This window comes from Agelaius tricolor, unplaced genomic scaffold (genome assembly GCF_023055355.1).
Source record: "Agelaius tricolor isolate 1412-34295 unplaced genomic scaffold, bAgeTri1.0.p SCAF_46, whole genome shotgun sequence".
Taxonomy (NCBI): domain Eukaryota; kingdom Metazoa; phylum Chordata; class Aves; order Passeriformes; family Icteridae; genus Agelaius; species Agelaius tricolor.
In genome coordinates, this window is record NW_027269306.1 from 928,276 (window position 1) to 955,911 (window position 27,636).

The 27,636-nt window shown below is 39.4% G+C and overlaps 2 long non-coding RNA genes across 2 annotated transcripts; both read left to right on the forward strand.

The window, feature by feature from the left end:
- Nucleotides 1–6,829: 6,829 nt before the first annotated feature.
- On the forward strand, nucleotides 6,830–15,333 carry LOC139604211 (uncharacterized). Its single transcript, XR_011683912.1, has 3 exons — nucleotides 6,830–7,330; nucleotides 14,746–14,851; nucleotides 15,232–15,333. It is a non-coding gene; the product is annotated as an uncharacterized lncRNA (long non-coding RNA).
- Nucleotides 15,334–16,805: 1,472 nt separating this feature from the next.
- LOC139604204 (uncharacterized) lies at nucleotides 16,806–26,793 on the forward strand. Its single transcript, XR_011683911.1, has 2 exons — nucleotides 16,806–17,820; nucleotides 22,444–26,793. It is a non-coding gene; the product is annotated as an uncharacterized lncRNA (long non-coding RNA).
- Nucleotides 26,794–27,636: the final 843 nt, after the last annotated feature.

Below are 27,636 nucleotides of genomic sequence, written 5' to 3' on the forward strand. Positions count from 1 at the left end.
AACAGCCAGTTTAATTGCCAGGAGTGTGTTGCACCATTCCAGAACAGCAGCTATGTTTTTGCTGTCCCATGTGCCTCCAGAGCTGACTCTTTCACACATTGCACTTTATTGTGGGCTTAGGCTGTCCAACTGGCAGATTATTTCTCCACTACTAATAACAGTTTTGTAATTACAGTAACATGCAATCCACATTGTCTCTTGTGGAAAATTCAGTCTCCAAGGCTGCTCTGTTCTGCTAAATTTCTGAGCTGCTAAAAATTAGGAAGAATTGCCTGCCTGGTACAGTGTGTGTTCCCTTTCTGGTCTTGTTGTGTGCCCTTATTTTCACTGGGCTCTTGGTGGTGAGGTTGTTGGTGATGACAGAGTTGGAGACACACTGCTCCCAGCAGCATTCTGATTCTCTTCTCCTGATTTTTCCCTGGTCAACAGACTTTCTCCTGTCCCCATGATCACCAACAGCAGTTCATCATCAAACATCTTGTGGCTGTGTCTGCTGAATTTCAGAGGTTCTGTTGTGCTCTGTTTGGGGCAGGTTGCTGTAGAGCTAGAAGTGATTTGATCGAAAACTGGATCTGAAAGTGAATTTGGGTAATGGTGAAGTTTGGCACATGTTAGATGGCAAGATGGTTTTGGCATTGGAATAGTTTTCAGATGTGTTCTTTCTCTGACTTCACAGCTCAGGAACTCATTTTTGGTAACCTATATGTGTCCTGATGAACAATGGCTGGAGCCCAACTTTCAGTGCTACATTGATTCTCCTGAAGGGAAGCTTTTTGTAATCTGAAACAAAAATAGGAAATAACTTCTTTGTGTCTTTTTGTGCAAAGCAAAGCTTGTTAAGGGATTTCTGTGTGTTCAGGTAAAATTATCTATGGAGAAATAGACATGAGTTTCTATTAGCATTTTAGGTTCTGCAGTATTTTTCTGTGGTTAACCATTAGTGAGTTTCAAATGGGCATGATAATTAAATTATGCACGGGGTGGTCTTTTATCATTTATATGAAAAAGTTACTACTTTTCCTGACTTATAACAAGGGATAACAAATTGAGTAGCACTATATGTAGAAAGATATGCCTGTCTAAAACGTTTCTCAATTTTTATTCTCACAGAATATTCTGAGTTGGAAGAGACCTACAAGTATCTCCAAAGAACAACTCCTGGCCCTGTGACCGTGTTCACAGGGTTCTGAGGATGAGGGAAGAGACGAGGATCTGACTCCATGTTTCAGAAGGCTTGATTTATTATTTTATGATATATATTATATTAAAACTATACTAAAAGAATAGAAGAAAGAATGATAACAAAAACTTGTGTCTCAGACTCTCTGTCTGAGCCAGCTGACTGTGATTGGCCATTCATTAGAAACAACCACATGAGACCAATCCCAGATGCACCTGTTGCATTCCACAGCAGCAGATAACCATTGTTTATTTTGTTCCTGAGGCCTCTCAACTTCTCATGAGGAAAAATCCTAGAGAAAGGATTTTTCATAAAAGATGTCTGTGACATGGCCCTGCACAGAACACCCCAAGAGTCACACCCTGTGCCTGAGAGCATTGTCCAAACACTTCCTGAGCTCTGTCAGGCTGGTGCTGTGACCACTGCCCTGGGGAGCTGTTCCAGTGCCCAACCACCCTCTAGGGGAAGAACCTTTTCCTGATACCCAACCTAAACCTCCTATGACACAACTTCAGGTTGTTCCCATGGCTCCTGTCCCCTGTGACAGAGCAGAGATCAGTGCCTGCCCCTCCTCTTCCACTTACAAGAAGTTGTGACTGTGGTGAGCTCTGACTTCAGTCTCCTCTTCTCCAAGATGAGCAGACCCAGTGTCCTCAGCTGCTCCTCACACAGCTTCCCCTCCAAAACCATCCCCATTCTCAAGGCCTCCTCTGGATCTTCTCCAGTACCTTTATATCTTTTTTCCATTGTGGCACCCAAAACTGCCCCAGCACTCAAGGTGGGGCTGTCCCAGCTCAGAGCAGAGTGGGACAATCCCCTCCCTTGCCCTGCTGTGATGCTGTGCCTGATGTCCCCAGCACAGGGATGTCCCTTCTGGCTCCAGGGCACTGCTGGCTCACATTCAGCTTGCCAAGGACCCCCAGGTCCCCTTCCCTGGTGCTGCTTTCCATCCCCTCATTCCCCAGTCTGTCTGTACATCCAGGGTTGCCCACCCTAGAATCCAGCACTTGTCCTTGTAAAAATTCACTCAGTTGGGGGTTGCCCAGGCCTCTAATTTATCAAGGTCTCTATGCAGGGTCCCTCTGGCTCAAAGGAGGCAATAGCTCCTCCCAATTTTTTATCAGCTAACTTAGTATCTACCAAAATCCTGTGTCCAAGTCACTCAGGATGTTGCAGAGCACAGGGCCAAGGATGGAGCTCTGGGGATCCCCATTAGGGGCAGGTAATGTGGTGTTTGTAGATTTTTAGATCATGTTTTGGTGCTCAACTCTGAGAAACTGTTGGGGAGATATTTTCAAAAGTAATGGATCTGAAGATAGCTAAGTGCATGGCTGCCGGAAAATGGTATTGAAGCTTACAATGAAAAAGCAATAATAAAGCAAAAGACTGCATGTAAATTGTACATGGTCCAAATAGAGTTTAAACCTCCACAGATGAAGTCTTATGTGCAGAATTTACAAGGCCAAGATAGAGACTTATCTTTTTAGGCTACTCTGGAAAAGAAGATCAAAAGCCCAAATTTTTTCACTAAATGCTTCCCAAAATAAAAAAGAAAAAAATCTCTACAAACTACTATCATGGCACCTAGATGCCTGTATCAGTTGGATTTTTCTCTATGGAAACTGGAAAAGACTGTTGTAGGAAGTGGGGATTAGAGAATTTTTTTCTTTAAAAAGCACACAGCATTGACTTGTTGTTGCCCTTTTTGAACTAGACACATAACTCCATGTAATTTAATTTAGCTTGCATGGAAAGCAATTGCGAATTGTCTCACTCTTTCCCAGTCAGTACAAAAGTGTTTTAATGGTTCAGGATTGATCTAATGAGCCCTGGAATAACTTATATCAAAGTGATTTGGTAAAGACTAATTTAATTTTTCTGACTAATACTGTCAGGATTTTAGCCTATTGGGAATAATCCTGAAAGCTGAACGGGTGCACTCAGTGGAGCTGAGATGGGCTAATAAAGCCTTTACTGGCTGTAGGTGGTGTGATGCTCCTTCACTTCCACATAAAACTCTAGTTTTATGCTTCTAAGTTTTTCAGCAAAATTTCCAGTTTGTTTCCATGGTTCTGATGTGAGTATTCAACAGCAGAAAGAAAGCAGCATCAATAACAGAATTAAAAAGTGTTCTGTACTGGAAGAGTGTTGAAATGATAATTTGAATTTCAGCTGAAGGTAAAATTTGTGCTGCTCCGCTTTCAGTTTGAAGTCAGCACTTTATGACTGGTGATAGATGTTTGCTTTGTGGAGGATCTCTACAGCTAGATGTATTTTAATGAATCTGTTTGTCTTTGGTGTGCACAGTTATATTAGTAACTAACTGCAGCCTGGCTTGAATTATTTTTATCCCACCCAGAGGGAACTGGGAAAAGAAGCTGAAAAATAAAAGCAAACATTTTGTTCTAATACTAATGCACAGTTTTCTTTGGAGTTTATAAAAGCCCTGGAACTTTTAAATTATTTCCTGCTTAATGCTGTGAATTATTGACATGAGTCAAGTTTACACGAAAAACTTATCAGTAAGGTGGAATTTTCAACATGAAACATTTTTGAATAGTTGGGATGCTTTGGGTGTTTTATTTGATTTGCCTAACACTTAGGTTTTGAGAGATTTTTCATATCTCTGAAAAGGCTTTCCAGGAGATTGCAAGTGAGCTCGCTTTCCAAAATGCTTGAGGTGGATACCGTTGAAATTAATTAGAATGTAAAATGTGATGCAGAACTTCTCAGGTTTCCTATGTAATAGATATAATGTGCAGGAAAGGCAGATTAGGAAGCCCTTGTTCTCTGGAAAGGTTTTTACTCTGTTGAAACTTGGTGACTTTGACAAACTATTCATAGATGAAAGGTGTCTTGAGCATATGTGCATTTTTAATATGACCCTAAGGGATACATATGAAGTTTTAATATTGTCTGAAAGAAATATATTTATGTTATTTCAGTCATCCCCTCTTACTGAATTTCATCACTTGATGCTGTAGAGTCTGTTAAACAAATTCTAAAACGAGCAGTTGGTTCCAAAACTTCTGGTTTTTTAAAACAATGTCTTTGTACAAATAGTATTTTCTTAGATTACTGGGGAAACCAGGACTCCATTGGGGTGGTTTTCCAAACAAAGCAATTAATTTCATAATTCTTTCAGTTTATTTGTTGTGGCTACTGTAGTACCAGAAGGTAATTTACTAACTGTTGCATATCCTGTTGACCTATTGATTCTGGAGGTTTTACAGAAACTTAGAAAATATTCTAGTTATTAGAAATATTAGATTTATCTTTCTCATTGGTTTGAAAAGAGAAGTAAGAATGTTGGCTGCATTAGGATATTGGGGCTGATTGCTGGAATCCATTTTTGGGTAATAAAAGTGCTAGATTAAGTTGCTATGTAAGAGGCAATGGAAGTGCTGATTCTACTGACAGTTTTTAGGGGAAAGATACAACAGATGTTCAAGAGGATGTTGGGAAACAGCCAGTGCATTAACATAGCATCCACTTTCTTCATTTGCCTTGCCATGTGAAAATAAATGTAGCAACAAGTACAGCTATTTTTGCTGCTTAACACAAATCTCCTAGAATAAGTTTGTTTGTGAGTTTTTATAATTTATCATGACTAGTCAGGAATCATCACATGAGAAATGTTAGTTGGGTAATATTATTTGGGTTTTACTTAGACCAAATCTGAGCAGTGCATTCCTGGAACATGATAGAAGACCTGCAGTAGAGCTGTTACATGCACATAGACCACCATTAGGCAAACATAAATATGAAAAGTAATTAAATATTAGAGCATTTGCTGAAGAGTCAGGAGAAATATCTAAAATACTTGGACAATGTCCTGGTTTTTAATGAATAAAAAAAAGACCTTCCTAAGGTACACTGTAAAATCAAGATCAAACCTCCCCATGCAAGCAGTTGAGTGCAGTGTGCAGTAAAGACCTAGCAAAAGTTGAAAGTCATCAGAATAAAGTGCTGCTCTTCATACAATGAAATTAGCCTCTTTTTTTCTTGTTCTATTTTTTTCCCATTTCTTGAAGGCAATTTCTGAATTAAACAGAAGTGGTTGCTCCCAGACATTCAGAAAGCAGGAATTAAAACATAGAATACGATAGCTATGTTGACTTCAAAGCAGACAATAGTCCTTGGAAAAATTTCATCTTGCCCAACTCCCTCTTGAGCTGTTGGCACCAGCTGTGTGGGATGCAAGCTGAAAAACTCTTCTGGGAGATAACTACTCAATGCTGACTGATTTTTTTTTTTGTTTGTTTCTTTATTTTTGTTTCTTAATTCTATCATTTTTAATATGTACAGCAATATGTTGAGCCATAGAATGAGGAGCATTGCAAGGGTCCTTAAAAGTTTTTTGTGTGAAAGGGTTTTTTTTAATACATCAGTGAACTGTCCTGGATGCTTATGGTGTGTGTTTCAGAAATATTCATCATTTAAGTGCATGTGGGAAAAAATATAATTAAAATTGAAAAAGACCATAACTTTTTTTGGCTCTAGCTACAAGACTTCTATCTCTGGAGTTAATAACTGGAGTTTTTTGTCTTCTGCGCAAGGCTATGCTGAAGTAGTTCTGTATAGATGTGCAGTGTAAATGTGGAACATAACCAAGCTTTGCCAGAATTCAGTGTCTGGACTTCTCTTAGTCTTGTTTTCAGTTTTCAGTCATCCTGAGAGCAGCAGGGACTTGGGCTTGGTGATCCTTGTAGGACCCTTCTAATCTGAGATGTTCTATGTTTATTTATGATATTTTTTATTTTTGTTTGGCAATGCTGCTTTTCCTGGGGCTTTGATATGAAATTCCTGGGCAATACCATTGCCACAAAAATTTTGAGCTCTTGAGGACGTTTTGTTTTGGTTTTCCTCTGAAATAGTTAGAGAAATGAGATTTACTTTTGCAGGATGCAATAGGGAACAAAACTAAGAGTTCAGAAAGAAAATTTGATAGAGCTATGGAGAAAAAATCCCCAGGATGATGTTCAAGAGGCTTCAAAACAGCAGATTGCCAGAAGCAAATTATCTTAGACAAGAAAACCCACCTTGGTTTTTGTAATTTGTTTCTTTGGGTTTTTTTTCTCAAAGATGCTCTTGGTCTCTGTTGGAGAGCATATGATGAAAATATAGAAGTCTGTGCTGAGGCCATCCTTAGCTGGACTGCCTGGCCGTTTCTAAACATCATTTTTTCATACCTTAATCTTTTTAACACTTACTGGATTTGGATGTAGAAGGTGTAAAAACAAAAGGATGGTGGGGGGAAGGAAATAGTGGTCACATGCCACACCTCCCAAGGCTGTCCTCTCCAGATGAAGCCATGGATCTGGCAGGCTCCAGACATCCTGCATCCTGCCATCTGCCGCAACTGGTTGAGTTAGAACAGTTTGTCCATTGCTCTGTCTTATTTTGAAACATACTGATGTGTTTACGGGATAATTTGCATAAAGTGACACCCGTGTGCAAAACCTGGTAACTCTGAGCCAGATGCTTTTCAAAATTATTTACATATCTGCTGAATAATTTTGGCAAGGGAAATACTGTATGACCTGCTTGTAAATAACTCATGACAGTATTTCTCATTGCAAATTTGAACTACCTGGATTAGAAAGAAATAAAATTGTGCGGCTCTCCTCCTTGATGGGATGAGGCATAACTCTTCACAATAGCAAGCAAATGATGCTGTTGGTTCTTTCTGCCACCATTTTAAGGCTGTTCCTTGCAGATGTGTGCAGCATCTCTGTCTTGTCAGTGGTGAATTCATGATTCCACATCCCTGACTTCAAAAATGCAGTGATAATAATGTTAATAATTCATCTTGGGAAAGAACACTGCAATAGCTATGGAAACGTATTTTGCAATGTACTGCTTTTGTAATTTTGTTATCACTCTAAATACCTACATTTTTTCTGAGTAAATATAATTAGAAGTATGTAATGGAGTCTTCTCAGGAAAAAAAAAACACTGTTTTTTTTTTCCTTCTATTCTGCATTGAAAGCTTCTCTCTCTTCTTACCCCTCACTATTTTCTCTTCCATGTGCAAGAAAGATTTAGAAATGTATGCCTTTGGGGCTGACTTGCACAGGAATCTTCAGTGTCTTTAGAGTCCAACAGTGACCTGCTGGACCACCAGAAACCATCAAAACATGCCTGCAGGTGAGCAATGCTTTATAAAGTGACTAGGAATAATTCAGTAATTCATATTTTCTGTACATTTTTATTTGGCTTGTGAGCAGCCCATTTATGGTACTGAAACTGGTGAGGACACTGGGCCCATGTGTCTCTAAAATATGAGTTTGTTGTGGTGGGGCAGAATGTTTTAATGGTCAGAAAATACCAAATGTTGTTAAACCACATTCTACACTGCTTCTGTCTTAAGGCAGTAAAATTTCTTCTGAGGTGTGTGTGAATTCCCATTAGGTTGGATAAGCATTGCAAAAATCTACTATTGTTTCAAACCTCTTTGATTCAGTGTAAGAACATAAATCTGTTACCTGTGTTAACACAGGCAGGGATTTCAATAGGGGAGGTGAGAGAATAATGCACAGAGCATCTTGTTCCAGTCCTTGCAGCTCAAGGCTTATAAAGGCATCTGTTAAATGCTGGATGGAGATATGAATGCTTGGGAAATGCTCTTTTTTTTTCATTTTCCAGACACCATCATGCTAAATTTCCTGGAGACATGTTCTCTTTGTCCTGATAGCAGAATTTCAAAGAATGATTGACTGATTCTCTTATTAAAGACTATGCCCAAGAGGAAAAAGCTGCTCAGTCTTTTGTCTGTCAGACTTTTTTCATTGCCTTCTATGTGTTTTTGTTAGTGTAACTGCTCATATTAATTACAAACTGTAGCTTTATTTCAAATAATGTGTTTTTGAAGGTTTAGCAATGATGAGTATTTGTAATGTAGTACAAATGTAGGGTCCTAATGTATGTTCTATTTTCTTCCTGCTGTTCAGCTGTGACCTGGGCTGTGTTAACCAGAGGGAAGCTGGCACCCTTCCCACCCCCTCCCCTCTGTTCAGGGCTTGCAAGATGTGGAGCACAGTTTCCAGTTTGGGGCTGAGGAGTGGGATTGAGCCAGGGGAGTGTAGAAATCAGTCCCTGTGACAAGGCTGAGCCTTCAGCCTAGAGAAGAGCAGGCTCTGGGGGTACCTAATTGTGGCCTTTCAGTACCTGAGGGGCAGCTGGAAGGTGGGCACAGACATTTTAGGATTGCATGCTGTGATGGGGCAAGGGATGATGGTTTCAGACTGAAAGAGGTCAATTCAAATGAGATATAAAGAAGTTTTGTGCAATGAGAGTGGTGAAACACAGGAGCAAGGAGATCTAGGTCTGAGCAAGCTGGTCTAGCTGAAGACATCCCTGAAGACAACCACTCCACAATAAATCATGGGTTTGGGACTCTCACTCTACAAACTGCTCTGAAATATTTTAGCTCCAAAATCTAAACACAACCCAAAACCCTGCTAACAAGGATAGTTGGCATTTGCTGCCTTTCTTTTCTGGATGGCATGGAGCAGGATAGCTGATAGTGCTTTCCAGCTGAATATTAGCCTGAACTTGGGGCATCTTAGAGTGCTTTGAGGCATAGGAGAGCTGTCAGAATCATGCTAAGTGTGCACTTTAGTCTGTTAAACTCTGTGCCCTGGGGACTTCAATCAGCTGAGTTGAGTCAGACAAGGCCTTGTGACTGGCCCAAAACATTGGGAAGAAATGACAAACCCATTGCAAATCTTTCTTGTGGTTTTGGTTTTTTGTTTGGTTTTTTTAACCATTCTCATGCATTTACCTGGTTAATTGGGGCCACTGCTTTGACAGCAGATTTGTTTTATTAGAATGAATTAAATAATACACTTGCTTGTTGCTCTGTTTAAAAGAGTCTGATTTATAGAAATGGAAGAATCATTTCTAAGCCTGGATAGCTTAAAAATAGGTGTGGGTGACTGATTCTCTTGTAGCAATATAATGTCAAAACATGAGTTGAAGAAAGGACAAATAATGTAAAGTGTTGACTGCATCTTGTAAAACTCTTTTGGTGAAGCCCCGGTGTCCTTTTCAGTGCAAGCTTAGTTTAGCTTAATGTTCTGTGCTCTGAAAGGCAAAGATGTTCAAGATGACTAACTTACTAAATAGCACATCCTGTTGTGCTGGATCTGCCAGGAAAGAGTCAAGCATGGCAAAAACATTCACCAGCAGTCTTGCAAAAGAAGTTTAGAGAATTAGATGTGCAGGCAACTTCTGAAATCTCCCAGAAAGAATATCTACAACATAAATAAACTCACTAAGTTGCTAACAGCTACTTCTGAAAGATGTAGCTGGTAGCAATTGGGTACTTTGAAGAGGGTACATCAAAGTTTCATGAAGCAAAATAAGTTTATAAAGAGGAATGTTGAAATATTCCAGTCCTTTCAAATCTTCATTCATGTGTTTGGTAGCTGCTTTGAAAATTCTGTAGCTAGTAAAGGAGAATAGCCATTAAACTCCAAACAAAGCTGTGTTATTTCAATTCCTGTTTCTATAAATAGCAAACCTACAGTGCAACTGAAAGAGTTCAAACTTAAATGATTCACAAAATGTTAGTAAATGCACCTTGAATTGTACATTTTCAAGAATGCTTTATATACTATTAATTATGCAGTAAAGCTTTGTAAGGCAATCTATGTCTGCTGATTAATTACTAAAATAAACCTCAACAGTTTGGGGGGAAATACTGTCTAATAATAAGCCATAACTTTTAGAACATAAATATTCATTTCTTGCTTTTTAACACAACACTTTGTCTACTACATATATGGTATCTGTAGAGGCTCAAAGAAAATTCAAGAGCCTGTGGAAAATTGCTCAGTTAGTGAAAGGTAAATGAAAGCAATGCTTTGGAAAACAAGCTATGTTTGGTCTGGAGAGAACTGTCCTGGGAGAGACTGGAAATAAGATTGTTTTAAAATTTTCTGTGCATACCATCTGCTTAAGCACAAAAAAAAATTCCCTTTGCTTAATTTTGAAAAACATTTCTTTAGTTTCCCCAGCTCCTGCTCTTAATAGGCAGCAGTGTACATCATCAGGGATGGGCCTGTTACATTAATATCCTGTGGCACTGTGTGGATTTAAAAGATGGGAGTACATTGTTAACTGCTTAGAAGTTTCTCTCAAAGGACAGATTTTGCTTCAAGTTATTGTACCAGTTGTAAGGAAGTTAGGTGAAAGTGAAGAACTAGCAAGGAGAGTAAATTTTCTACCCACACTCCAGCAGCTTTCATGCTTTTTTTATTATTTATATCCCATGAATATTCTAATGGAAGTAAAGCATGCTTATGAGCATCTGGGTGGGAAAGGGAGATGTTAGAGAAAACATTATTTTATACTCTGTCTTGCCACTATAACTATTCAAAGAACAGTGTTTCCACCTAGAATAGGTTTCAATAAAAATTTAAAACTAAGCCAAATAATAAGTAAAAAACTAATACAGAGGTAACAATCAGATGGCAAATAAATCCTGATGACTTCTTTTTTTTGTGAAAAAGGACCAAAAAGGAGTTTGAAGATGTGATCAGGGTGTCTGGTCTAACATTTTCCAGCAGCATGGTTGACATAGTTTCCATCAGGAGCATTTGTTTACTGCGGAAAAGCTGTACAAAAATAAATCCTTGGGAAGAGCAGATATTTTTGCTGGATGTGCTGCGAGTGCAGTGTGGCTGTGTTGGTGTTGAACTGGGGACAGGCACAGTTTATCTCATCAGCCCCTTCTCAGCTCTCCCTTTCTGGGTCAGAGCCCGCGTGCCGATGCGCGGCGCCCGCTCACCCGGGGAGGATGAGCTGCTGGAAATGTCACAGACACATCTTCTGAAAAATCCTTTCCTTAGGATTTTTCCTCCTGAGAAGCTGAGAGGCCTCAGGAACAAAATGTAAACAATGGTTATCTGCTGCTGTGGAATGCAACAGCTGCATCTGGGATTGGTCTTATAGAATTGTTTTGAATTAATGGCCAATCACAGTCAGCTGGCTCAGACTCTCTGTCCAAGACACAAGCCTTTGTTATCATTCTTCTTTCTTTTTCTATTCTTAGCTAGGCTTCTGATGAAATCCTTTCTTCTATTCTTTTAGTATAGTTTTAATATAATATTTATCATAAAGTAATAAATCAGCCTTCTGAAATATGGAGTCAGATCCTCGTCTCTTCCCTCATCCTTGGACCCCTGTAAACCCTGTCACACCCGAGGTGGCCCAGCCAAAGGGAAGCCCAGGGGAAAGCTGAGCCCTTGCTGCCCTGAGGTACAGCTGGGGCATTTCAAATCAGGGCATTCAAGACTTTTAGAAGTGCTGGGTGATGCAGTCTGTGTGAGCAAAATGTCAGCTGTTCTCCACATCCTGTTTGTGTAAGGGCCAGAGCTGCTGTGACTAGTGCCACATGAAATGAATCCACTTTTGGGGTTGGAAATCATATGCCTTTAAACCCACGTTTGAGACTTGTGCACATCATTGTTTCCGGTCCTGCAAAAGATATGGTTAGACTGATAATACTGCTCCAGGGTCCTGATTTACAGACTTTTGTTTGCTTGGAATTAAGGGATTTAATCAGATAAAGCCTAAATGGTCCCTTTCAACCTTAAAATTATTCTCTGATTTTTGCTGTTGGTTGGATATGTTAACTGGAGGAAATGCTGGCTGTAATAATCTGTAACATTTCAGGGACTTATATGCTTTCTGAGAGGCATTTAACATCTATCAGCAAGCACAAATGACTTACCAGGGCCTTTTATCCACTAATGCAAAACATTTCTTTGAGAATTCTAAAGCGAATTCAAAACAAACTCAAACCAGTTCTGCCATGGATCATCATCTCAGATCATTAGCTTGCTTAATTATGGGCTTCACTCAGAACTCTGCAGCTCTCTGTAATGCTTTTGCACTACCTGTGAGCCTCCAGAAGTTACTCGTGAATGATTGTTCATCCAGCAGCCAGGCAGATTTGGAAAAGGGCTTTTTCAAACTGGTTGTGTCCTTTGTTTGGGGACAGAAAGAGGCATATGGCTTTCTGCATTCTTCTGCACTGCACAGTTTTACTCTGTGTGTCAGATGAGTCTGGGAGGGCTGTCATGAGCAGCTGTGCTGTGCCAGGCAGTCCCTCACGGAGCTGCTCTGGGGTGCCAGGGCAGTGCTTGGGAACGAGCTGTGCTGCTTGCTCCTCTCTGTGCTGGGCAGCAGAGCCTCTGCCTTCACCCAGTGCCTCATCCTGCTGGCTCTGGGACTGAAGCTGCCCTGGGGAATCCTCCAGGAGGAATGTCTGGTCATGGTTTCCACAGCTGGGGCTTCTCCCTGGTGCTGCAGTGCAGCAAAGTTTTCAATAATGTTTGCACAACACTGCAAGTGACAGTCCTTGGTGTGAGGAGGAGAAATGACCAACAAAGAAGAGAACAGGTAATCCTCTGCTGAGCTGTCATTTGGCTGTTGCAAAGCATGCTGAAACTTAGATATCTTTAGGAGACACTGTGAAAACAGGTAATGCTATAAAATCCTTTAGATGAAGTGGAAGAAAATACCCTACATTTGAAATCTCTTGGCACCCCCAAGGGTATCAAGCACAGTGACGGTGTTCACAGGGGTCTTAGGATGAGGGAAGAGACGAGGATCTGACTCCATGTTTCAGAAGGCTTGATTTATTATTTTATGATCTATATTACAATAAAACTATACTAAAAGAATAGAAGAAAAGGTTTAATCAGAAGGCTGGCTAAGAATAGAAAGGAATGAATAACAAAGGCTTGTGGCTCGGGCTCTGTGTCCAAGCCACCTCACTGTGATTGGCCATTAATTACAAACAACCACACGAGACCATGCACCTGTTGCACTCCACAGCAGCAGATAATCATTGTTTACATTTTGTTCCTGAGGTCTCTCAGCTTCTCAGGAGGAAAAATCCTAAGGAAAGGATTTTTCCCAAAAGATGTCCGTGACAAAGCACTCCTTCTGTATTTATGATCTGAAAAAGAACATGCTTTTAGGTGTTGTTAAGGTTTGCTTCTCTCTTTAGGAAGTTGATATTCAAAAGTAGGAAAAAATATTCCAGCTGCACCATGGTTTTATACTGGATAAGTAGTTTAGTGCTGTAGGCAAGAAAGAATACAGGTAAAATAACTTAGGTTTTAATGGTTAGTTGTTTTGTGTCACTTCTGCCAAGGAAAACCATTCAGTATAAACCTTGGGAAGCAGCTCCTGTCTTGGAGAAAGAGAGGTCTAATTGTTATCTGACATTGTTCCAAAAAGAAGAAAGAAATTGGCCCTGGTGAAATGCTGATTGCATAGGTTCCTCCTGAGTGACATGTGGGGTGTGCAACTTTTTGTAAACGTTGTTCAGATGCCTGATGAAAATAGAATGTATGTGCAGCCATTCTAGAAAAAGAAAGCATTTGTGAATTAAGTTTATTGTTGTGTAATGACTTCTCGCTGGTTGTGAAATCCCTGTGCATTACATTATAAGCAACAGCTGAATGTTCTTCCTCAGCAGAACTGTTGCTTTAGGGGATGGTTTAGAGGTGAAAAGGGCCATAAGTATGCTTGCTTCATGGAGCTGGGTCTGTGGGAGCCCTGTGTTTGTGCCACAGCTCATATTTCTCTGTGTTACTTGCCCTGTTCTCAGTTAAATGGCTCCACCTCAGCCAGATCTTTCCCTGGCTGCACTGCCTGCCTTAAATCCCAGACCAAGTGGATTTCTGCATCCCTACCCTTAATTCTTCCAGTTTCATATTTGCTCCAGAAGAAAGATGGTGGCAGATTTTTGATTTTTCTTTTTGCGTGCAATTTTTAAATTGGTGCAGCTGAAACGACTTCTGTTGTAAGCAACCAATTGTGCCCACCACAATGTTATTTTTGGAGACATTCCTCCAGGAGGGAGCTCTGCCTTGAGCTGTGTTGCTTGCACAGCTGGGACACCTCCTCCCAGTGCTGGAATTTGCAGTTTTCCTGGTAGGGAACACCTGGCAGTGGAACAATGAACACCTGGAGGGATTCAGAACCAGAAACTGCTTCTCAAATCGTGTGCATGGACATTAGGTGCTATTGTAGAAGATACTGCAGTGATTTAACTTTGAGGTTATATTTTCTCCTTCTCTCTTTCATCTGGTGGTGTTAACCTCGTGTAACTTCTTCCTCCCGTCACTTGGTTGCTGTCTAGAGAAGCTTCAGCCTTTGCAGTAGCCACAGATCCTATTCCTACAGCTCACAGAGAATCTTTATTACATTCTCAGGAGGTGGTGTAATGATTAGGCAGCTTTACAGGGAGATTTTGCAGCCCTTTCAGCTCTGCTGTATCTGATCACTGGGTCAGGACCGTGCCCTGTGTGTGTTTAGAGGATGCAATAATGCATGCAGTAAATAGAATATTTTGAGAGAATTGAAAAATCCAGTATGCAGCAGTAACAATGAACCCCAACTGCAGGTTAAAAGCCTCTTCAAAACACAATACCTTAAGGAGTTTGAGTGAAAAGAGAAAAAAATGTGACACAATTCTCCTCTTGTTGATCATGAAACTTCAAGGAAGCTTTTTATATACACTACCATTTTCCTTGGTTTAGCTGCAAAACAGGTGGAAATGCAGAAGTCCATGTTAGAAATGATGTTTAACTGCAAGGGTGCCAAGATTGTTTGCACAGTGGGGAAATTCTGTCAAGACATTACAAGGTAATTTTTCTTAATCCTAATAAACTTATGGATGTAACTTAAAGGGTTGTAATTGCTCACCTGGAATAATTGTTGTGGGAAAATAGCTGCAGTATGTAGAATGTTTTTCTCTACATGGTGTATGTAGAATGTTTTTCTCCACATTTTCTCCACATCGTTGTCTAAACCAACAGTTTTCCAGTCAGTTAATCAACTCAAAAATCAATGTATGCTCTTAACCATTATTAGCAAACAGATGTCATCTTTTTGTTTGTATATGAGACTCAACCCCTTGGGAGTACTGTGGGTAATTATCTATGGATCAAAAATTGTCTTCTAACATGAAATGCTTTCATCTATTTCAAAGAGTACTTGGTAAAAACTGTTCTCTCAATTCACAGGATATTTAAAAGCACTCTGCAGCCTGAGAGACAAAACCGGAATCACAGTGTGGATCCTGGGGACAGAAATTACTGGAAAAAGTCCTGAAATAATGCTTTTTTCCAGGCAAGATGTTAATCCCATATCCTAAAATACTCCTCATTATGTCAGATTAGCATTACATGTTTTCCTTTCCTGAAACACTCGACACTAAAACATTTATTTAAAGTAAATATTTACCATATGCTATTAAATCCATGCATTTTCTCATTTAATAATTAATATTTTTATGACCAGCAGTGTAATTTCAGGAGTATTTAACAGTGCCAACTTTATGATGTTGATACACACACACATAATGTGCTGTGGATGGTTTGCCTAATTCCATTGTGGTATAACCTCAAAGGTGTGGGTCAGTCTTTGAAATATGAAGAAATCCAGGATGATATTTATAGAATTAAGGAGTTATTAGCAACTGTTTATCTTCACAAGTGGATTAGAGAAAGCAGTTTTAGTGGGGCCTTTATTGTAAGGCTGTTTAATTTTGTGAAGAAGCAGATCTGTGTGTGAGAGCATCATTAAAATTCATGCTCCTTCAGTGGCTTTTGGGGTAGACTGAATGATGTTTCAGACTGTGGATTGCTCTTCTCTGAGGAATTTTCTTTGTTCTGTCTGATGTACCGGACCCCATAGTGTAAAACAAGACCCAAGGTTATATTTGTAAGGACTTTTCTTTGGTGGGAGGTGAGCAGGCTCCTTGGCAAGCCCTGGCTTTGGGGCACACTGGGAGAGCCTCCTTCTCCCCAGAACATTTGGGTGGTAGTGGCAGGATGAACATTTCAACTTTGTTTTTAGGTTTCCTGGTTTAATAAAACCTTACAATGCTTCCTAACTTTTTGGCAAGAGTTTGCAGTGCTTTGCTCTGTTTGAAGTTGCAAATAGCCAAATGGTATTTTGGGTCCTGTAGCAAGTGCTATCTTGGTACCCCTAGTTTACTATGGGTGACATTTTAAAAGATTTTACAGTGAACAGCCAGATGAGAAACTGAAAGGATTGAATTCTTAGCCATTATGTACCATGAAATAAGAGAAAAAATCTAACTGACAAGTGCAGTTGTGTTTAGACTTCAAGTGGGGATATTTCAAAGCAAATCTCTGCTCAGCTATGCATTTAACTGTGATTTTTATTTTGTTTTCTTTCAACACTTCAGCCTTTCATATAGAGAGATATATGTCACAACACAGTGATTAACAGCTGAGTTGTGGAAGTTATGGCAAGGATTAGGAGTGATTTTGTTCCCAGTGCTGAGAAGTAACATCTCTTCAGAATGGCAGCACTGCTTTGATTGATATTGAAGGTATTTTCTGAAAATATTCATTGACATCCAAAAATTTATAATTTAATATGTACCTTAAGTCATCAAAAAAGCTTCTCTTTGTACTTTGCTTAAAGCCATAACTCACTGTAATCTCAAATATATATTATCTTTAAAGACACTTCTGAGGCTTGCTATTGAATTTTGGCTCTATTGGAGCTGGAAACACATTTCACATGACTGCACACTGCAATTCCAATCTCAGGTTATTTACAACATTCTTCATGCCCATTTGACTGGCAGGCTTTCTCATGTCCCTGCAGCCTGGCTTTTGAGCATGGCAGACAAACATTCTTTCATTTATTATTTTATTTTCATTTTTCTTTTATTTATTCATTTTTTTCTTTTATTATTTCTATTTCTTTGATTATTTTTCTTATTCTTCCAGCCTCCTGTGATTCTCCTGTGTCCTGGGAGAAGCTAATCAGGATTTGGCTACTTGGGTTTTCAAGTCACAGAGAGGTTTTCAACATCCCCCAAAAGAATATCAGGTGCAATGGCAGAGCACTCTCATTGTGCTGTGACATTTTTGTAATCTCTGTAAGAGGGAAGAGCCTTGAAACAGGGTGTTTTTTGATGTCAAAGACTGTAATCTCGCTTCTCCAGACACTGATGATCTTCAGGGGATCTCTGTTTCAGGTCTGCAGTCTCTCAGGAGTCATTTAGAGAGAGGAGGAGAATGAAAGAAAAGTGATGGGATAGCTGATAAAAGGGTCAGGCTGCATCACAGAAAGGAAAAAGGAATTAGACTAGAGAGAAAATCAGTAGATTCGAGGATGAAAAGATAAACTCCATGATAAAAGAGATAATGTAAGCATCTGGGGGAAGAGTAGATTCAGAGATGTGTTATTAGTATGAAAATGAAGAGAATATAAAGCAGAAATCAAATTAAATCAAATGGAGGATGTTTAAAGAAATCACCTGAAAACTGGGAAAAGAAAGCTAAAGAAAGGTGGTACTGTTAGGCACCAAAATGAGCTGTAGGAACTAGCTTAAAACAAGGGAATTAATTTTAAAAAATCCTCAGATGTGTATAAAACTTTGAAAAATTGATATCTTGCAGCTCTGTCTGCCTGTTCTCTGGAGCCAGCGGTCTTGATGAGTTGAGAACAGAGGCTAGACAGAATTAAAGAATTAAGTAGGGATTTATTAAAAGGCCTTCAAAGGACACACCTGGGGCAGCTCACGAGCCTGGCTGGGGCTACACCCAAGATGGACCCAAGATGGATGACAGGTGATGAGTTTTCACACTTTTGTAAGTTTTGGTCAATTTCCATGTTGGGGTTAATTGTCCAAAGTCATGAAATCCCATCCTTTCAATTTGCTCTCCTCAACTCATTTTTTTTTATACTTTTTGGGCCTGAAGCTGCAATGGTGTCCTTGGGCTGGAAAAGGATTGTTTTGTCTAACTAGACTGTGAAGAGAACTTGCTAACACTTTATATGAAGTTCAGAATTACATAATAAAGCAGTACAAAATCTGGAAAATGTGAAAATTAAAACTTCAGGCATCAGTCTCATTCCTTGTAAGCTCTGCTTCCTGCTCCCCTGTCTGCCACTCACTCCAGCAAGGATGACCTCTGTTCTTCCACATTGCATGTGTTCTTGTGAGTTGGAGCTGCAGCTTTTCCCCTTGTCAGTTTGTTCCTTTTGGCTTCTAAATATAGCTTTTATTCCTTTGAACATGCATTATTGGCCTCACGCACTGCCAATGGCAAGAAATAGATTGGTACATAAAGAAACTGTGGAGGATTACAAAACCACTAATGTTTTCTCAGGTTAATTGTGTGAGAGTGAGCAAAATACAGTGTCTAGGCTTAAAGGAATGCTGCTAGGAATACATTTTTTTATTTGTATTCTGAACAACTCTGCAGTGAATGTTCCTGGCTTCAGATATATTGGAATTTTATTTTTTCTGTATTAAGCCATTGACTCTTTGCTGCTGCACAAATATTTTTTTTAATTAAATGGACAAAAAGGTAAATTTTATTTCTTTGAGTTTAATCAATTCATAAGAAATTTTAACCATTTAAATGTATTTATTTGCACTCTGTCATTTTTAGTATTTTTATAGATGACCCCCAAGTTTTATTTATTAACTAAATATTGGTTAACATCTAGAACTGCTGCTGGCATGGGCAAAGCTCTTAAGTGTTTGAAGTTAATGCCTCAGACTTCCTCTATTTCTGTGCTAGGCTACTTAAGAACAAAAACAAGTTTTTGTGGGCAGCTTTACCCTGGGGTGAGTTTGTGGTACAGGAATATTTGATTATTTGGGGTTTAATGTGCCTTATCCCAAACCTGTGGATGCAGAGCTGTCATCCTGAGCATTTCTGGGCAACCAGAAATCAGGAGAAGTTTGTAAACATTATTAATAAACTTGAATATTGATACTGATAGCTCTAGGAGGCAGATTTGCATTAAGATAGAGGTTTTAGTCTCTATTACAATATAAGACATTATATGGGAATATTATAAAAAGTGTGATTCTTATAGGCCCCATTATGCTCACAGCTAGAACTGTTTACTCTGAAGTCTGTTCCTTACTGGTTGGAATGGAAAAAAACACTTTGAAAATCTCAATATGGATGTTAAATTCCTTTTCCAAAGACATTTTGGCTTGGGACAGCATTTTCTGGGGGAAAAATGACCATGCTGGATGTCACTTTGCTGCCTTCTTTGAGTTAAGGCTGCAGTGTGCAGCAGAGGAGGTTTGATAGCAGGGGCTACAAGCAGCAGCATCATGTTTGGGCTCAGATATCTGAATCCTGAGAGGCCAATGTGAACTGGGCTTCTCCTCTAGTAAGCATCCATGAATTAGCATGTTCTGCAATTAAAGCAAATTTAAAGAGCTGCTTTATCAGTTCTGATGGGTTTTGTCCTCATTTTCCCATTTTATGTTTGTGTTGGTATTGTGTGCGCATATGAGAACACATATTTCTTCCTCTGGCTCTTGAGGGCAAACTGGAGGGATTTTTATTTGTACAGTCTGTGACAGAATGTGTTAACCCTACTCAAAGATACATTTGAAGAAAAATTACTCTTTCAGTATTGGAGTTCTGGTTACTGAGAATTTCAGACTTTCTGTGCTGGCAGGCACTGACCAAGAGAACACTGCGTTTGACCTGAGGCTGTGGAGAAGGCTTGCAAAATGGAATGACAGAACTGGGATTGTGGGTGTGGAGTTTGAGTAGAAGGGTGTAATATCACAGGGTGGGAAACTTAGAGTTTAAGGTTTTAGAATATAACAATATATATAAAGCAAGATGGAGGTTTTAGGGTGGAGGCTGGTCCCTCTTCTTCACCTTCTTCTCCATGGGTTGGGTGGGTTTGTGTAATTGGATAAAAAGTCCACATTTTGGGCATGGGTGGTTGGTTATTGGGTTAAAAGTAAAAATAATTTAGGTGCCATTTCTTAATCGGACAGTTTATCCTTAAAAGGCCTTGTGGAGAGAGAGAGAGAGATACAGCTCCATTTTACCTTGTTAGAGTGAAGTGCTGTAGAACTCAGGGTTTGTGAGACTGTACCATACATAAGAACTAATAAACATCTGAGTCCCAACAAGAAATTCCATCTCACACATTTAATCCCAACCCTGGCAAAAAGAAGTTAAGACTCCACATTTCAGTTACATTCTTTAAAAAAAAATAGTAAAGAAACTCCTTGGTGAAGAGTGCATCCAGGTGTTTATGAGCTACACTGTCATTTTCATTGCAGTGATGATTTGGACATGGGTAGGTCCCTGGATGCCTGATTCAACTAAACATTTATTTTCTTCCAATTGTGATGAAATTGCATCCAATGTCAGTGCTGCTCTGCTGTTCAAGTTTTGGCTTGGGCTGTTTGCAAAGGTGCAGGGGTGAACCTTCCTATGAAGTAGCACTGAAACACATCCAGTGCTCATGGATTGGGGTGGATGAGGAGCGTGGGAGGCAAAAGTCTTCTGGTTGTCCAGAAAGCACATGGTGGATGCTGTTCTTGGTGTCCAGGTACAATTCTGATCCGCAGAGTTTAACAAAACTGAGAGTTTATTTGGGTCACATTTGCACCCTGCAGCTTTGAAAGGAAATTGTTGATGTTTCCCATTTAATTGAGGACAGAAATGTGCAATCTGAGAGCTGAACTGAAGTAATGAGTGCTGCTCAGGTAGTCAGCCAGAATGCTTTTGGATAGCTGCTTCCAGGAAATACCTGGAATTAATAATGAAGACTGCATTTCACTTGCTCTCTGAGTGGTAAAACATGTGATGTTCCCTAAGCCCTCATCTGGTGATGAAACTTTTTAGGGTCAGAAAGTTTAAAAACACAATTTACTTCTTAATAGGTGGAATTTATTGTCTGAAAATGAAACTCCTGTTTTTGTTCCGGTAGAGCAAGTTCATTCTGCAGCCTTCCCTGCCATCACTGGGGACTGCAAAGGCCTCTCTCCCTGAACATGTGATGGAGTTTATAAACACTTCCAATACCTGGGGATTTTTACATCTCCATTGCATTCAAGGAAAAATTGCAGATGGATTTATGAGTAATGCAGTTTCAATGCATAAATCCCATTTCCTTAAAAGATCTGGCTAAGAAAGAATTTTGGCTGTGCCTTAAGAGCAAAAAGTTAAATGAGAAAAACATTTTCATTTGTAACACTTTAATAGAAAGCACAGCTGAGCCTGATCCATTTAAATGGCAGCAGCAATTATTGTCACTGCAACAAATCCTGCTGCTCAGGTAAAGCCTCATTTGTTTAAAACTGTCCAAATGTTTTTGCTTTAATCAGAAATGTAAAAGTAGCCACTTTGTTAATCAATGTGTAATGAAGGCAGGAACAGGGGAATGTGGAACATTTGGGAAGGACTGTGCTGGTCTGTATTGAGGTACTGGGGTTTAATTCAAGTAATATTTGTCCTTTATCTATTTGGTGATAGTGGTCATTTGGGGATTTCTTTTGGGCAGTTTAGGAATACTTTTAGGAATATCAACAAAGCTTATTTGGTGAATTTTTATTTTAAATTAATTTAAGAATTGTTCTGTGTTGTGGTGTGTTTTATGCTTGTTCAGTTTTCCCTCCATTGTTCTCTCAGAAAGTCCTGTCCTGTTACCAGTTTGTGTCAATCCCCAAACCCCTCCCCAGTTGTCTTGGTTATCTTTCTTGTTCCCCACCCCTGGCAGCCTGCCTGTCACTCGACACCCCTGCCTCTTTTTCTAGAGAGTTCGGGCCAGGGTGTCGAGTGATTGGGTTAGGGGCCAGGGTCCCTCCCGCAACTGTGTTTGATGGGTTCTCCGATCATGCCAATCCTTAATGTATCCCTCTCTGATTTGCTATCTTTCACCCCTCCCACCCTCTGTAAAACCGAGGCTTTTTCCCTGCCTCGGGGCTCTCAGCTTCTTCCACCGAACCTGCACGTTTCCCTACCAATAAAACCACCCTCCCGAAGAAACTGAGGGTCGCCTCTTCATTTCATCCTGCGACTTCGGAGCTCTTTACTGCGGCCACACGTCCGCAAGGCTTGACATCGCCTTGGGCACAAAGCCCTGACTCCGGGTTGGGGAAGTGCCTTACTGGCTGGAGGTTGGCTGGACACTTATCTAGCCTGGGCGTTTCACTTTTCACCGGCCACTGCTCCAGTTCTGAACACAATTTTCCCTTTAAGAATGTCATCTGAAATGGAACATTAAATTAAAATACAGTTATTCCAATTCCTGTACCCATAGACTATAACTAAATTAACTAAATTATGTCTTTTCTAAAAAGAATTCCTAGAGATTTCTGCTGGAAGTGCTATATGTCTTTGTGATCCTCAAAATGCTGGATTTATAGAAGGCTGTTGTGATTCTCTATATGACTTTTTCTTCTCTAATTGTAACAGGCAGCATAATTCAGTTAATGAAAGGTCATTATTACAGAAGAAACCTCTCTCTTAACAAATCCCCAGCATCTGACACGAGAGACAAAATTGTCTGACGACAACATTTTTCTGTTGAGACACGAGAAGAAGTTCAGTTAATTTGGACCACTGGAGAGACGGACTCAGAGCTTTTGGGAAAATCAGTTCAGCACCACAGACAGCTCTGCTGCTTTTAACTCCACCCTGGGGCTGGGAGAGCCGAGCAGAGCTTGTGGAAAGTGCCTGCGGGTTTTCTTCTGGAAGACAGGAATGCTCTGTTATTAGATTGCTGAATCTCTGTTTGCATTGATTTTTTCAAAGCAAAGACCACTCTAAATGTAGAGTATTGGAGTGGTCTCTGAACATGAGAGCTGCTGACTGCTTCTCTCTCATAAACAGCACCTTTTTAATTTGGGCTTTTTAAAAATCCCCCCAGTTTTGCCCATATGCTCTCAGATTCTCCCTAAAATGTTAAGAGCTTTGTATGCTTGTCTCTTTTCCTTCTGTGGTGACATTTTTGGCCTGAGATTGAGCTTTTAAAGAATACTCTTTTGAAGGACTAAGCCTTGGTGCCTTGCCAAGATTTTTTAATTAAAGCTCTCTTCATCAGATATCTGCATTTTATTTGAAAAAATAATAATCTGCCAGAACGATGATTTCAAAACTATATTGGTGGAGTGTGCTTTAAATGTATGATTAGTTTGTAGGCACTTGAAATTTAATTTTACAGTTTTCTCCTACCCCATGAGTTCCCTGCTGTGGCTTAATTGTTACTGGCAGTGAAAATCTGCAATAATCTCAAAGACATCTGGTTCCCTTAGTTTTATTAACTTGAAGCAGACAGGAGCAGATATATTACAGCATACCTATGCCTCAAATACTTGCAATCTTCAAGAATCTTAATTATGTCTCATAAAAATGGCTCAACCTTTTGTTCACACACTGTTTATCTTTCTTAATGTTGGGTAAAAAGCATTTAAACCTTGTTTCTGGTCTGAGCTGTGAAAATAACCTGATATTAAAGTCACGTGGAGTTGGAGAGCTACAGAGGGAGAAGGTGAAGGTCCAGGAGGAATCTTTATTTTTGATTTCTGTAAGGTAATAAGAAAAGAGGAGTCTCTGGTGCCCTCTGGCAGAAGGAGGTGTGTGACTTTTCACAGGGGTTCTTGGTTGAGGGAAGAGACAAGAATGTTGACTCCATGTTTCAGAAGGCTTGATTTATTATTTTATGATATATATTACATTAAAACTGTACTAAAAGAAGAAAAGGTTTCATAGAAGGCTAGCTAAGTTGAGAATAGAAAGGAATAATAACAAAGCTTCTGTTTCAGAGAGTCCGAGCCAGCTGGGCTGTGATTAGCCATTAATTACAAACAAACCAACATGGGCCAATCCCAGATGCACCTGTTGCATTCCACAGCAGCAGATAATCATTGTTTACATTTTGTTCCCGAGGCTTCTCAGCTTCTCAGAAGGAAAAATCCTAAGGAAAGGATTTTTCAGAAGATGTGTCTGTGACAGAGCTGGACTCCAGCAGAGCCACTCTGAATGTGGAGGGGGGGAAATAAATTGCAAGAATATTTGATTGTTGAGTGCAACATGAACAGGATTTTCTGTTAGATTTGTACATTCTATCAGGAATTCAAGGTTCTCTAAAGGTGCTTTCAGAGGGATGTTTGACCCCTGTGATTGCTCATCACCTCCTGGAACAAGGCACCACTTCACTCAACATTCCCAAGCTTGGGGAGAGCTCAGGTGGCCTAAACCAGTCTGTGTGCAAGGATAAGCTGCTGAAATTAAGGAAGAATGTGGCAGCTGCTTTGTTTGCCAAACCTTGCTAACTTGAGTTGAGGCCTCACAAAGGTTTTTTGGGAATTTTTCCCCTGCAGACCCATCAAGAAATGAAAAACAGATTGTCAAGAAGATCTGCACTGAACCACTTGCATTCTCTTAAGTTGGCATAACCCTTCTTTTCTTCATCCTTAGCACTCTTTTGCAAAATCCATCTAATTTCACCCTCCTGTAGCTGCATTTTGTCTGCAATGCCACTACGTGTTGATATTTTCTGTAAATAAATAAAATACTTGCAGAAGTGACTGAATATCTAATGGAGACAGTTATGGTGAGCAAAACACGTCATTTCTTAACCACCTTTTAAGCATAGACACATATCATCATATAAAAATGTTTTGGCTTCCTGAGTTGTTGTTGTTATTGTTATTATTATTATTATTATGTAATTATTGTTAAATAATTGTGGGCTTCTCTTGCTGGAAGTTTTGGAGTGGTTAAATAGAAATACATATTGAAAGGAGCATCACATTTATATATATTTTTTTAAAAACTCAATTTTTTTTTTCCTAAGTGCATTGTAAAGCTCTTTAGACTAATAAAGCATTTTAAAGTTGTTCCACATTAGGAAAGCTAAATTTGTTATTTAAAATGAACAAATAATATTGAATGGCAGCAGAGAGTTGTATTTAGTCTATAAAATGCTGTGTTAATGAGGACTGTTGTTAGCACTCATGATGAAAACAAGCCTGTTTACTTGAGGTGTGAATCAGAAAAATAGGCAAAAAATGTCCTGAATTAAGACAGACTCAAAATTATTTGATTTACAGGGGGAACAGGACGCTTCTTCAGGAAAAAATTCCAAACAAGAAAGTAGGCTCATCATCAAGGCAAGTGGGTTAACAGCTCAAAGATTACTCTTTTGTTCTAACTTAGGATGAAATACCAGATTCCTTATTTCTGCAGTGCATTTTGCTGTACATGATCTCCTCTTTGCTTTTTTTGGTGTTTCAACTTGTATTTATTTATTGCTGAATCCTAGAAAGCCATAGAGCACAAGCTCTGCAGGAGCCATTTGGCTCTAGCACAGCATCTACTTGTGTTTCCTTTATGTTCTTTTAATGTTTTTTGAGAGCTGCCTAAGAAAATTTTAGGAAGCAGAAATTCTTTGAGCACTGTGGAAGCCCTTTTGAGTTTAGAATATTTTAAATTCTTTCTGTATTATGGGCATTATTCCCTGAAACCAAGTCAGGAATGGGAGAATTTAATCTGACTGTGCAAGTAGGGAGGTTTTGATGACTGCCCAGGTGTCCAGCTCCCAGCTTTGCCCTGATAGGACCCCAGAGATTCCCAGTCATGTCTTCCAGGACACTGCAATGGGAGGAAAGGTGGTTAGTAACATTTGTGCTTGAAAAAACAAGGTAAATCTCATGATAGTAAGAAATATGCACCAGTGCTGTGAAACTCATGGGAGGATGGAGGGAAAGGCATTGCTGTGCACAGGTTCAGCATAATTTAATGGTTTGGAAATCTGGAGCAACCACTGTAATAATTTGCTCAAGTTTGACAGGAATAAAGCTTAGGCAGGAAGTGTTACTGGCATTGCTCCTACTTGTGTCCACTAACTCAGGCCTTTAAATCAGAGCAAAATAAATAAAGTATAAAATACAATAGGATAAGAGCAGCAAAGCACAGTTCTGCCTACTCAGCTACTTGTTGCTGTAATAAAGCAGATGGAGAGGACAACTTGAATATTGAATTACTTTGTGTGCAGAGACTCTGATGCATTTCCCCCCATTTTTTCCTTTGTGTGGGTTTTTTTTTTGATAGTGCTACCTCACAATTGCCATTTCAGTATCTACCAAATGTTGCGTTTGGCTGGGAGAATTTACTCCAATTCTAATCCAATCACTGCTCACACATTGGATGTACCATAAGAGACTTTCTAAACATTAAATCAAAATCAATGAGAGCCCAAACTTTTCTTCCATCTTTTTCTTCATTTGATGTTGTAATGATTGCTTCAGGAAAGCACATTTGAAATGAATGTGAAAACAGCTCTGTTCAAAGCAGCAGGATGAGTTTGGGATGAGGAACAGCTGAATCAGCACGATGTCTATTACATAAATATATTATATAAGGGTATTATTATATTACAGTGTATTAATAATATAGTACATAATATACGATAATATTATACTATAATACATTATAGTATATTAATAATAAATACCCTATTATGCTATATTATATTATATTATACTATATATTATTGATATGGTATATTAACAATATACTATATTAGTACTATTATTATAGTATATTATTATATAAGTATAAGGATGCACTGTGTGTTTTTAGAGTTTTAAAGAAATTCAGAGCAATATTTTTAATAATGATCTGCTTCTGTGAAAGTGATGGTAAAGCCTCTGTTTTGAAACAAATGGAAGATTGCTTAATATTTATTAACATGGGGCTTAATTTTATTATTTATTATTTGCCATTGTGCTCCGTGCTGATTAAACTCCGGCATGAACTGTAGTTCAGAGTGCGATTTTTTTCTAATAGGCATCAAACTGCTCTTTACTCTGTTTTAGTTTCTTTTTTTCCCCATAAAACTGGTAGGTTGAGATTTGGCAGTGTCATATTTGGTGGACTACAACTCATTAGCAGTCCTTTGAGATAAATCTCCAGAAGCTCTTGTGGCTTGGTGGTTGGAAATAAAAAAGGATTAAGATTTGCTTCCAAAGGCAGGCAAAAATTGGCAATAACAGGTCACAACTCTTGGTGTCATGGCTTGAACAAACTCACCCAAATTATGCTACTTCTGCACTGGGGACGTTAATCTGGGATTATCCTGTATAATCAAGGGCCACTTGAGGGTTGAAATGAGATTTTCATGCTGTACTTGGCTTTTTTTCTGCAGCATTTAGCCTGTGGTTCCCTTTGGAGGCAAACACAGGTAAGGAGATGGAGCAGGAAAGATTCCATGTGCAGCTGGGAATGTGGGAGAGAGCCCATGGGGGTGAGGGTGTGTCATGGTTTGACACTGGCACAATGCCAGTGCCCCCATGAAGATACCCTCTCCCTGGTAGCTGCTGTGAGATGTGACCAGGAATAAGCAAAGCAGGCTCCTACTTAGGGAAGAAAGAAAACAAAACTTTATTAACTACACTACAACTACAAATAAAAAGGAACACACACACAGGGAAAATGAAAACCTTACAAATACATTTCCTCCTCCCCACACCAAATTTCCAACACAATACATCTATTCCTCAAATCACCAACTCTCGGTCCAGCACCACCCTTCAGACAATCAATCCTCAGTTCATCAAGAGGAGAGGAGTCCTTCTTGTACCATGGGCTTCTCCTGGAAACACA